The following is a 12346-nucleotide window of genomic DNA, read 5'->3' as shown; positions in this document are numbered from 1 at the left end:
ATCAGAACTAATTACCTTAAATAGCCACAGCCCCGGGCTTATTTTTCCAGTCCACGTCTCTCCAATTTGACAGCTGGCAAAGGTAGCTGCTGCTGCTCCAGAGGCGGTGAGGTGCTGTGTGGGACTTTTTCATCCCATTAATTAATTGTAGAGCAACTAAACCGTGAAAAGCTACAGACGGGAACTTTACTGACCGCTCTCTTGGCAGGTCTGCTGTGACAGCCGCCGAGGGGAAGCACCCACTAATAGAGTCAGGTAAAGAATGAAAATGGTGAAATAAAAACATTTTAAAAATGGGACTGGATTAGTTTTGGGTGGTTTAACTTCATTTGAGGCAGAGCTGAACTCGGAGCTATCAAAGAATTCCATCAAATGGAGTTTAAAGTGGATAAAAGCAGCTTGTTATTCAAGGGTTTTGTTTGAAGAGCAGGCTTCATGAATAAGAGACGAAATCACAATAGAGACAAGAAAAAAAAAAAGGCAAAATATTAGCCGAAAAGAAAAAAAGGAAAAAAGAAAGGAAGCAAGGGAAGGGGTGCTCTGTGCTCAGATGATTTGGAATCAGATACTACAACCTTGTTAGCATCGCAAGCTTATTTCCATATTAACGACCCCTTCAGAACCTTCAAAGTAATGAATAATTGACAACAAATGAAATGTTTTGATTGTCGTCAGCGCCCGGCGTGTTTAATGTTTCATATGTTGCTTTCCAGCTAATTATGGAGATGGCACATTTGTCAGAAATGCGTCCCCCTCGCAACCCTGGCGCAACCCTCCCGCCGTCCTCTGCAGATGCCCTGTGTTTTCAGGCAGGAGGGAGGGGTGCAGACAGACAAACGCACCCTGTTGTAATTAGCTAGCAGGGAGTGCTCGGCGACCTGTGAGGGGAGTCGAATGGCGGCCGCTGCTCACGGGTATTGTTTTGGCTCCAGACACAACAGAAGCTCTGCTGATGGGGTGTGTGTGTGTGCAATAAAATGGAAAGGTAGAGAGTGGGAATGCAAGTACAAAGGTACAATGAAAGGCTTTTCGCACCACTTTTCCGTGATGTGGTTGTGCAACCTTGTCAGACTTCAGCAATGTTTTGATTGTAACGTCTGTACAGACCTTTCTAGATTAGAGTCACTGCATTTGTTTTAATCACGAAAGATCGCTTGTGTGTGGTTTTGTTTTAAAGTGTGACTGTTAAAAAGAACTAAAACAAAATATAGCCTTTTATTGTGTAGACCCCCACATGGGACCTCTGGGGGTCGCCAGCAGTGGGTAGCACCAGGAGGGTGGAGATTTTGGTTGAGGATTCTTATGCTCTGTTGGGGAGTTTGTATAGCTGTCAAAGTAAGACCTTCACAAGGTTTCCCAGCAGAACATTGGATTATAAGAAGAAGCTGTCTGCCTCACCTGTCGGTGGCTTTAATGTTTGTCAACCAGGTGACCCGAGGCTGCTCTCTGACTGTTTACTGCAGATTTTTTACTACCATGTATTGAACATGTGAGAGTTGGAGGGTCTCATGTTGCAGACTGATTGAAGAAGAAGGTAAGAACAGCCAGGAGGAAAAAACAATAAAGAAAGAGAGAGAAACAAAGAAGGAAAAGGATAGATGGAAGAGAAAAGAGGTGAAAAGAACAAGAAAGGAAGAAAGTTCAAGAACATTGTCAGCCCTGTCAGCGGCTGATCAGCTGATTACGGGGCCGGGCTTAAAAGAGAGATGCCACTCACCTGTTCGCCGCTCAGACATCGTTCCCTTCATGTCAGGAGCTCCGAAACTTTGGGTCTAGCCAGCACGCCACACGGGCACGCCGAATTACTGTGTGTAATTCGCCCCGCCGTGACAAACATAAAGAGTAAAAAAAGTAAGAATACAAGAAAGATGAAGAAAGGACAGAAATGAGAAAAGCAGGGACAAGCAGTAAGTGAAAAAGATGAAAAAGGAAAAAAAAAGGAGGTTAAAAGAATCAGAAAAGAACAAAGAGTAATGGAGAAAAAATAGAAATAAAAGGTGAAAAATGTACAAAATAAGTAGAAAAAAGACGAGAGAAAAAGATAAAAAGAATAAAAGAGATAAAAAGAGATATGGGGAAAGAGAAAGGAAGAAAGAACAATGGAAAAGTAGAAAAAGAAAGCACGAGTGCAACAAAGACAAAATGAAAGCGATAAAGACACAAAGTAAAATAAAAACTAAAGAGAAAAGAAAGTGTAGGAATGTAAAAGAGAAAGTGAAAGAGAAACACAAAGGAGAGAAAGATAGAAGCAAGAAAAAGAAACAAAGACAAGGTGACAGGATAAATGAAAAGACAACAGACAGATAAAGAACGTAGAAAGACAGAATAAATCTATGGTTGTTTTGTCACATCAGGCGGTAAAAATAAACAACAATAATACCATATAGTCCCCTGTTACCAGTTCATCTGGTATCATCAACCTGGTATAAGAAATAAGCTTAGTGTCTCTAAATCTGAGCCTGAAATTATATTAAATCCCAGCCGTTCTGTTTTGTCCCCCCCCCACACACACACACACACACACACACTTCATCCCTGAAAACATCTTTTCAGACACGGTTAGTCTGAGATCAACTTGTTGTGCAGACACCTTGTCTCTCCGATGCACCTTTACAAGACGACAGACAAACCGGAGCTGACAGAGGTCGTCTGTGTCACGCTGACAGACAGCTGGAGAGAGCGCCAGCGCTATATTTAAACTGCGAGTGTTTGTTTGTGTACATCTGCGTGAGCTCGCGCGTTTATCCGAGCATGAGTGTGTGCGCCATGGTTCAGTCAGGTCAGTGTATCCTGAAGACACTGTCAGGCAGGATTGATTTCCTCTCTCTCGATCCGTGGACACGTTCCTGTAACGCAGCTGACCCCCCGAGTTGCGTTACCTTGTCATTTTGCGACACGGATCAAAGCCAAGACGAGCTGGAAATAGCCACACGGCGACCTTGAACTCTTGGAGGAAGCAGTGGAAGGAGGAGGAGATGTGAGTGGCAGGGCAGAGGTTCAGTTCAGATTTCAAGCAACAGTTTCCAACTAAAAGTGAGCACACGGGGCAAGGGCTGTACTAAAACTTTGATTTATTTATGATGTTTTTATTATACCGTGATGACGCCTCCGTGCCCTTTCATATGATCTATTACTGTGTTTTTTAAAAAGTATTTTCGAGGCCAGCTTTGACCTTGGGTGCTAAAAGTGAAGGTCAAAGTCAAATACTGTAAAAAGATTTTTATTAAATGCATTGTTGTTTGTGATTCATATTGCTTGCCGGAAGCTCGTCCTTGGACGGCCTGCTGGGCGGGAGAGCACGCCTGTGTAACATGTCTTGATAAAGAGAGGAACGGAATGTTCCAGTAAGATAGCCACATACTGTTGTATAGTCATTTTTCTGAGAAGAGCGAAAATACGCCGCCCTGTTGTGTGGGCACCAGTGACTATAAATGCACGAATAAAAAGGTACACTGTGTGACTCTCACTTGAGACGTTCACCCATGTACATGTGATTAAGTACTTTGTCTCACTGTCTTTCTGTTTACCTTGGCAGACTTCTGTTTGGGATTATCCCTTAACATTAGTTAGTTTCAGTTTGTTGTATCAATTTCCCCAGTTCATCTCTTTTTACTACTGTTATTTTACCTTTTATCATCATTTTTATGATAAAAAGTTGTATTATCTTCATCTGTTATTGTATTATCATTGATTGTTTTACTTGCGCTGCAGCGCTTAGGCCAGTGTCGGTTGTGCTTAAATGTGCTACATTATTAAACTTACTTAAAGTCCAGCTTTAAATCAATATGGAAGACTCAGCAATGTCTGTTTGGTTAAAGTAGTGATACCACAGTACTTTTAATTAAGGGGTTTATTTGAGAGTAAAAACTTAAACCAGTCTTGAACACATGAAAAAGTCACGAAAAAAAGTCACGAAAAAAAGTCACGAAAAAAAGTCACGTGTTTTGTGACAGTGAACACAACTGTTTTTATTACTGTCTGAAGCCTGTATTTTGTTGTAAGATTTTCTCTGTTTACTCCAGTAGATTTTTTTGTTTTATAAGAAAAGATCATGCAGTTTGAATTAATATAAAAACAGTGATAGCACGGTGCTTTCACGTAAGGATTTGAGTGAATTGTCAAACTTGTCTCAGAGCAAAACGTGAAACTTTCATGAAAAGCTATTTGTTCGTGTTCTCTAAGTTAGCAATATACAGTAGCCACATCATAGAGGTAAAGCAATAAAGAAGACTGGGATATACTCTTAAAAGATAAGATAACAGATTAGGTAACACGGTCTGTAACCTTTACTAGCATCCTAACCCTCAACCCTAACCGCCCCCTTGTTTTTGGACACCAAAAAACACCAACACAAGCATATGAGATAGACTGTATTAGCTGGTGATGAGCAGGAGCATTAATGGATGATTTTTTATGGAGTGGTCTGGGAGGAATCATCTGCTTCTGAGAAACGGTGATCGACCTCAGGAGAAAGAAGACCGCTACAGGAACCGTGGAGGAGTACAAGTACAAGTATCCACATGAACAACAGGTTGAGCTGGACGATCAACACAGATGAGCAGACGCTGAGATCCTTTAAATCCACTTGGGTTGAGCAAAGAGTAACACTGGAGCCGCAGACACCAACATACTGAGTTAACTATGTGCTGTATATTATTCGCATTAGTGTCCTTATTAAAGTCATCATCATTTAAACTGCTGTAAAGAAAAAGCTCAGCTGCTTAGTTTTTTTCTGTGCCTCTGTAAATCACCCTGAATTGCTTTGTACTACACAGCTAAGCTTGGCTGTACCTTGCGTGGCTGGAGCCCACAAGGTACACCCTAGACAACAACAGTCATCAGTGAACGTAACATGCATGTCTTTGGACTGTGGGAGGAAGCTGGAGTACCCAGATAGATAAAAAATATTTGGTTCAAGCTTATTATAAAAAATCCAGATGTCAGGTCCAGCAGCTAAAAGAACCTTTGCTTTTATACCTGTAGCACATTTTATAAAGTTGAGGTTAAAGTGAAAAAGAAATGCATGTATATGAGCACATCTAGTGGTTTACACAGGCAGCTGAAAGTAACTTTTTGAACAATATCTCTAAAGTCCAACCAGACACTATTAAGGCATATAGCAAGAGCCTTTTCATTAAGGAGACTAACAGCTGGAGTCTGTACAGCTAGCTGGCTGTAAGGTAAGACCACAGCTTCCTGAAGCACATACAGTGTTGTTTCACCAAGATCAAGTTTTTCTTCCTCTTAATTTTTAAAAATCTTTGAAGTGTTACAAATATCAAGATCCAAAGTAACGTTTCAGTGCTGATGCTTTTACTTGAATATTACTCCGCTACACTCACAGAAATGGGGAACAGCTGCTGTAACATCTGACTGGGAAATTACACTAAACATTTTACGATTACCTAAAGCTGCACGGTGCTTATTTTGCATATAAACATATATAAATTATACATATGTGCAAGAAATGAGCACTTTTACCTGTTCTCACCATAGTTTTACACAAATATATATTTTACATAGTTTAAGATGTGGAGTATTTCGTAATATGTTAATGCTACTTTAAATCAACTAAATGGATTGAAAACTTTTCCCACAGTTTTTACATCCTGACACATATCCTGGGCGTGAAGGAGGTTTACATGTTTTGCAGTGACCCTTTTAACCCTCTTAACGGCTGTTTTTTTCTAAACGTTTCTGAAGAGGACAGCAAGCAGTATGAAAAGGAAAGAATGATTCAAAAATACACAAAACGGAATTAAAAACACGCAAAATGCTGCGATAAAGTGCTGAAGGAAAGCAAAAACATGCAGCTTTAAATCAGCAGTTTCTTATGAAGTTCATGTGCAACACTTCCACCAAGCAGCCAGTAGAGGGCAGGACAGCACCAGGAAACACACAACTCTAACCAGCAGCAGCAGCCACCTTTTTCAAAGTGGAGTCTCACAGCAGCTCATTGTGACCTTTGACCCTGATCAGCTGGAGCTTATGACAGGGAACTTGTTGGTCTCAGAACCGTTACCTTTACTCGGTTATTAAAGATGCTCTATCCTTCCTAAAAAAACAAAATAACAAAACACTTTTTCTTTTTAAGCTTTGAACTTTGAGCTGCTGATTTTTTAACTTTCTGATTTTTCTCACGTTAAAAACACCAAGCTGTAATAAAAACAATATCAGAAGCCTCAGACTCCTGGAGATAACATTACAATGATCAAATATCACATTTTGATTCACAAAGACACTTCACATGAGTCCAGATCTCTGTAGCCTCCATTAAAAAAGCTGCAGAAACAGCTCAGTTTGAACTGTTAAAAGTCACTTTCTCTTAAAAGGAAATGAAAGCCTGACTGTGGAGGTCAGTCCTTTCTTTTAAACCCTGGTGTCCTTGTTTGATTTTAAAAAAAAAAAGACAGAAAGAAGCAAGTGGCTCGGCATTAAAATTAAATCTGCCATTAAAATCATTTTGATTTGAAAAACGAGTGCCAGTTTTCTTTATTCTTTTATGTTTATACTGCTATTTATGCACTGTTTATCTTAATCTCAACATACCTCAACTCAGCAATCTATATACAGCAACCTTCCAAAGGCATTTATTAATTAACTTACTTACGTTATATGACAAAAAAGTTTGCAGACACCCTTCCAAAGATATTTAGTTTGGAGAATAGTGATGACTAGCTGAAACCCCCAGGAACATTAAATCCTGTGACTGGGTAAATAAAGGAGGTAGACAACTGCACAAACCCTAATACATCAGGGACTTTGGTATGTTCACATACCAAACATGTTTATGTCTGTGAGGTTGACTGTCACTGGGCTGGATTTGCATCTGGGGCACAAAGTGTTACTAAAGCTCAGAGGTATTCTGAGATTTTGATATGCCAGACTCCAAAAACACACACAAATTAGTCAGGTTCGGCATCTTCACTCAGGAGGATTTTACTTTTTTTCAAAGCAAACTGAAAGCTTCATTTCTTTTTATTGGCTTACAGTCTTTAAACACTGCTTCCTACATTCGGTTATTTTACCTGTTTAATTTATTTAAAGGCCCTTAATCTGAAAATCTAGTGTTAAAAAAAACTGTTATGGCTTTATTTACTAAAACATGTTTAGTGTGTTGAAGAGGTATCAATTAAAGTTGAAGCAGAGCTTGGTTATACTTTCATGTTATAGCACTTTGTACCAAATGACAGTACAATGAATCAATGTGACCTTTAACCAGGCAAGTCATAAAAAACATGTTCTTATTAACAATGGCAAAATTTAAGAAATTAGGTTAGCTAAAAAAACATTAAACAGTCTGAAAATAACTCAACCCAAGCCCTTTTAAAATGTTATTTATATTCTGCAAGGGATAAAATAAAAAATCCTTCAAATTCAAAGTTTTTAAGGTCTAGCTGCCATTTAAAGTGATGCTGAATATCAACAATAAAGTCTCTTAAAAAGGTCAAACAAAAATTAGAACAATTTGGTTATATCACGGTAGTGCTAAGCATCACCTAGCATAGATGTGCGCTAAGGTTTGCGCGCAACCTTCCACTGTTAGACTGAAAATTTAAACTTAATTGCACCTCTTTGATTAAGTGTATAAGACCTGATACTTCAAATACATTTTTAAAATACAATAACTTCACTTGACAGAGTTAAACTAAAATCAGAATGAGAGAGTTAATGCTAGGTAGCGCTAAATATCTTCTAGCATAAATTTGTGCTAATATTAGTAAGGTATACTAGCCAGTGACTACTTTTAGACTAAAAACAACGCAATGATTTCTACAGACCTTTGAATGTTTCAAAGGAACAAGCCACCAGCCACTCTTTTTAAATAAATATATTTAAGTATTAATCAAACACCAAGTTTTCTTACTGTGCTATGTAGCTTTGTTTAGATTTTTTGATGTGCATGCTAGTTCTGTAGTAAAATGTATCATTTTAAAGGTTGGATGATTTTAAGTGTAAAAGATTTTATACTTGAAACAAGTTTTAAAAATACTTAAGGTCGCGCTAAAGTATAAATCAGCACTACTATTAACAAAGCAGGCTAGCTAGATTACTCTACTGGACAGCAATTTTAAAAGTAATAGCACCTCTTTAACTGTATAAAGGAGGTGACGCTTCAAAATAAATACTCTTCCTGACAGTAAACCTAATACTAGAAAGTGATAGGTAACGCTAGGTTGCTCTAAAAGCCTTGTAGCATAAATATATCTAATAATAGCAAAATTTATGAGACAGTTTCCATTTCTAGACTGAAGATTCAAACCTAATGGTGCAGCAGTTTCCTGAAACTTTTTAAAATTATGAAGGAATAAATGCTTTTAGATTTTAAGGGTGCGCTGATATTACGTGTATGAGATTTTATACTTGAAACACATTTTTAAAGCACAAGAACCTATCCTGATAAAGTTACACTCAAATTAGAAGAAGATGGTTAATGGTAGGTAGTGCTAAAATATAAATCAGAGCTGTTATTAGCAAAGTAGGCAAACTAGATTCCACCTTTAGACTGAAAACACAGGTGTATCAGCACAGGGGTTGCTAGACAATGTTGAATTCTATTGAAGGACCACAAAAAGAAAGAGGAAAAAAACTCTTTGATAACCTTTTAACATACTTTAGTGCTTGTGGTTTAAGAAGGAACTAAAGCTTGTTAACTAGTCTCAATTTATGGAACAGGGAGACTAGCAATACAAATAAAGTGGGACAATAAAGAGGCTTTAAGACTGTACCTGGAAGCATTGTTATTAATACAATTAACAAATACCAAATAGAACAAAGGATGGATGTTACAGTCGTCATATAGTGCAAACGCCATACAGTAGAGACTCCATGTTCTGTCCACAGATCAGCTGATCGACCTCATTTCATCCACTGTATTCTAAGAGTCGCCTGCGTCATCTGGTCCACCATCCTCCTCCTCCTCCTCTCTCACCCAGACAGAGTGAGAAAGTGCTGAGGCCCAGCTGGGTGAGCGAGCTGCTCCTGCTCTTTCTCTCTCTCTGAGAGCTATTTGGTTGGTTATGGATCCCTGAGGGACGCCGCTGCCTCCTGTGAGTGGGGGATCCATGCCAGGCCCTCGGTCGAACCCTGTGTGTAGATGTGTGTGTGTGTGTGTTTGTGCAGACGTAACTCTGGCTGGCACTTTCTCAAACATGTGCCAAAAGACGACCAAACAGCAAGCGTGTCTGTTTGTGTGTGGAGATGCGCTCATGCAAACACAATGCAAGGAGAGTTCAGCTTTCATGCTGCACAACACGACTTTTAAAAGGCCCAAACTAATGCTAATTGCCTGCAAATCTGAACATTTTAAAGCTCAAAAATAAGACTGTGTTATTCTCATAGAGACTGTGTTTATTTTGTAATGCTTCTGTATTTTAAAAGAAAGAGACTAGTACCGGTTTGAACCCGTTTTTGCCTGCAGACCTGACTTGCTTCTTCATTAATTAAGACAGAATTAAGAGTTATATCTGTCTTAATTCTTTGGCATAGATTCAACAAGGTGGTGGAAAAACTCCTTGGAGATTTTGGCCCATGTTGACACGACAGCACACAGTTGCTGCAGATTTGTCGGCTGCACATCGATAATGTGAATCTCCCGTTCCACCATTGACATCTGGTGACTGTGGAGGCCATTTGAGTACAGTGAACTCATTTTCATGTTTGAAATGTGACATTATGTTAAATGTGGAAAGCCTTGTGACACCATGTTACTTGGTCAGCAACATTGCTGTGGTTTAAACTTTGCTTAGTTGGTACTAAAGGGCCCAAAGTGTAGCAATAACCCCCACACTATTATACCCTCAGCATCAACCTGAACCACTGATACAAGGCAGGATGGATCCATGCTTTCATATTGTTTACACCAAATTCTGACCCATCTACCATCTTAATGTTGCATCAAAAATTGAGAATCAGGGAATATTCTTTCTGTCTTCTATTGTCCAGTTTTGGTTAGCCTGTATGAACTGTAGCCTCTCTTTCGTGTTCTTCGTTGACAGGAGTGCCACCTGCTGTGGTCTTCTGTTGCTACAGAGATGTTCTTCTGCACCTCGGTTTCGACAAGTGCTTATTTGAGTTACTGACGCTTTCATATAAGTTTAAAGCAGTCTGGCTACTGTTCTCTGACCTCTGAATAAGGCATTTTTTTACCCTAGAGAATTGACACTCACTGTAGTTTTACTCTTTTACAGACCATTGTCTGTAAACCAAAAGATGGCTGTACTGGAAATTCTCAGTAGACCAGCAGTTTCTCAATAACTTCGATTAGCTTGTCTGGCAGCAAAAACAATGCCGCATTCGGCTGAACAGGTGTACCTTATGAAGTAGCAACAAAGTGTGATTCAAAATTAGTACGCCTGCTGTAAAATATGACGTTAGGTATAAAAGTATAAAAAATTAATGTGTGAAAGATTTCTCCAGAACGTCTTGATGCATTCTCAATCATCCAGGTAAGTAAATCTCCAAAGGTTGATTCTATTCATCTGGACAATGAATGAAAATTTGCATATTCATGATGAAGAAACTGACCTCCCAGCCCATTGTTCCTTCAGTGGGCTGGTTTCAGTCATTATGCAAATGTACTGTTTATAAGACTGGGGAAACCTGCAGTCAGCTGAGACCGAAGAAGTCACTTGGATGAGTCACGAAACGTTTCTCCCACTGAAAACGCTACGTCCAGATGAACAGAATCAACCTTTGGAGATTTCTCAAGAACCCATCTTCAAAGACTCAATTCAGAAAGAGATGGTTAACATCACTTAGTGCTAAACAACAACTTAGCATTAATCTGTACTAGTATTAGCATGGCAGGCTGGTAGTTCTGAAAATAAGAAGTTGAAAGTTTTGGATTTCCAAAGTTAAATGTTATGGGACAAATCCTGCGGATTTTCAATAAAGAAACCAGTTATAAGATATTTGTGGTTTTCTAGGTGTTTTGCATTCCTTTGATGGTGCAGAGCTTTTTAACAGTAACGTTAGCGCTGTTGGATATCTTCACATTTTAAAACTTAACTTATGTCATATATAGAAGTTTGATGATTTTGGTGATTCTTAACCAGAGTTTAATTATGATTAAAGAGAGTGTGCTAACTCTAGAAAACATTAAAGTCAATTAGCATAATTAAGGGCTATTAGCAACACAGGCTAGCTAGTGTAGCTAGTTTACAGCTAGCTAGCTAGTTTACACTTTTAGACTGGAAATACAAATACAACAACGCAGTAGCTGCTCCAGAGTGTGAAGAAGCAAAAATCCATAACACCCTTTAGCATTTTTTATTTTTACAGGCTAAAGGAGGGAACAAGCACCTCACTTGTGCTATTTTTATGAATATTTTATGCTATAAAATGATAGCTCATGACAGGAGATGTGGCGTGATAGGTAAAAGAAAAAACACAGACCTTCTGATGGAGATAAGAGAGTTTGAATAGTAGCTTTATTTAATTTATCTTGTTTTTTTTCCAGTGTTGCTTTAAATCATGTTTAAAGCCATACACACCAATAAAACTGAAAACCAATTTATGTTTGTGAGGATATATACGGAAAAGAGCTGCACAAAAAAATGTATGGTATTTACACTGCTTTCTTAAAACTGTATTTTTTTCCTTATAGAAAATCAGAGAATTCAAATGTTAAATGTCATTTTCATATCTGCAAAATAAAATAAATACAATTGATACATTTATTTTATTTATTTTTGTATTCACTTTTCTATCACAATTTATTATTTATCAGGTCAAACTTACTGCTTCACTCAACTTTTCTCTTAAATTTCTAATTATTAGAATCACAATTTTTGAGTTTGACTCTTTTTTTGTGTGTTAAAGTCGTCAGTTTTACTCATCCCGTTCTACACACTTTGCTAGTTGCTGTATTTAAGTCACCAAAATGGTGTTTTGCTTCTTTTGCTTTGATCATCCGACGCTTCAGTCTCGGGAGCGCTTTCAAACTCCTTCTGCGTCACTAAAAAGTGGACACGGACTGTTTGCAGTTATGGGAGATTCTGTATATTTTGACCTCTTTCTACACTTTACATTCTTCATCGAAAAGTCTGACGGATGCAAATGCTGTTGTTCGTGCCGGGTTTTAATTGTGTGTCGATCCTGCTGCTTTGGCTCTTTGCATATGTAATAAAACTACTTTTCTTTTCACCCCCTGAGCTCTAAATTTCCAGCTCTTAGTTTCAGTTTCTGCGTCGCCTTTTTCTGGCTTCAACAACTTTGTTCCATTTCTCATTCTCTGGCATAATTACAGCTTTATAGCATTCTCCACCGCTCGGGCATGCTGTAGATATCGCCCCCTCCCTTCTTCTCTGTCTCACTCTTTTTTTTTTGTCTTTTTTGGTTTGGC

At 38.6% G+C, this 12346-nt stretch overlaps 1 long non-coding RNA gene across 1 annotated transcript; it reads left to right on the top strand.

Annotated features, from left to right (window-relative positions):
* Window positions 1–121: 121 nt before the first annotated feature.
* Window positions 122–1206, top strand: LOC102079276 (uncharacterized). The gene is made up of 2 exons (XR_266225.2): window positions 122–255; window positions 714–1206. It is a non-coding gene; the product is annotated as an uncharacterized LOC102079276 (long non-coding RNA).
* Window positions 1207–12346: the final 11140 nt, after the last annotated feature.

Source organism: Oreochromis niloticus, linkage group LG23 (genome assembly GCF_001858045.2).
Source record: "Oreochromis niloticus isolate F11D_XX linkage group LG23, O_niloticus_UMD_NMBU, whole genome shotgun sequence".
In the NCBI taxonomy this organism is placed as follows: Eukaryota; Metazoa; Chordata; class Actinopteri; order Cichliformes; family Cichlidae; genus Oreochromis; species Oreochromis niloticus.
The sequence above is the reverse complement of the archived record's forward strand: the minus strand, read 5'-3'. Positions and strand labels throughout refer to the sequence as shown.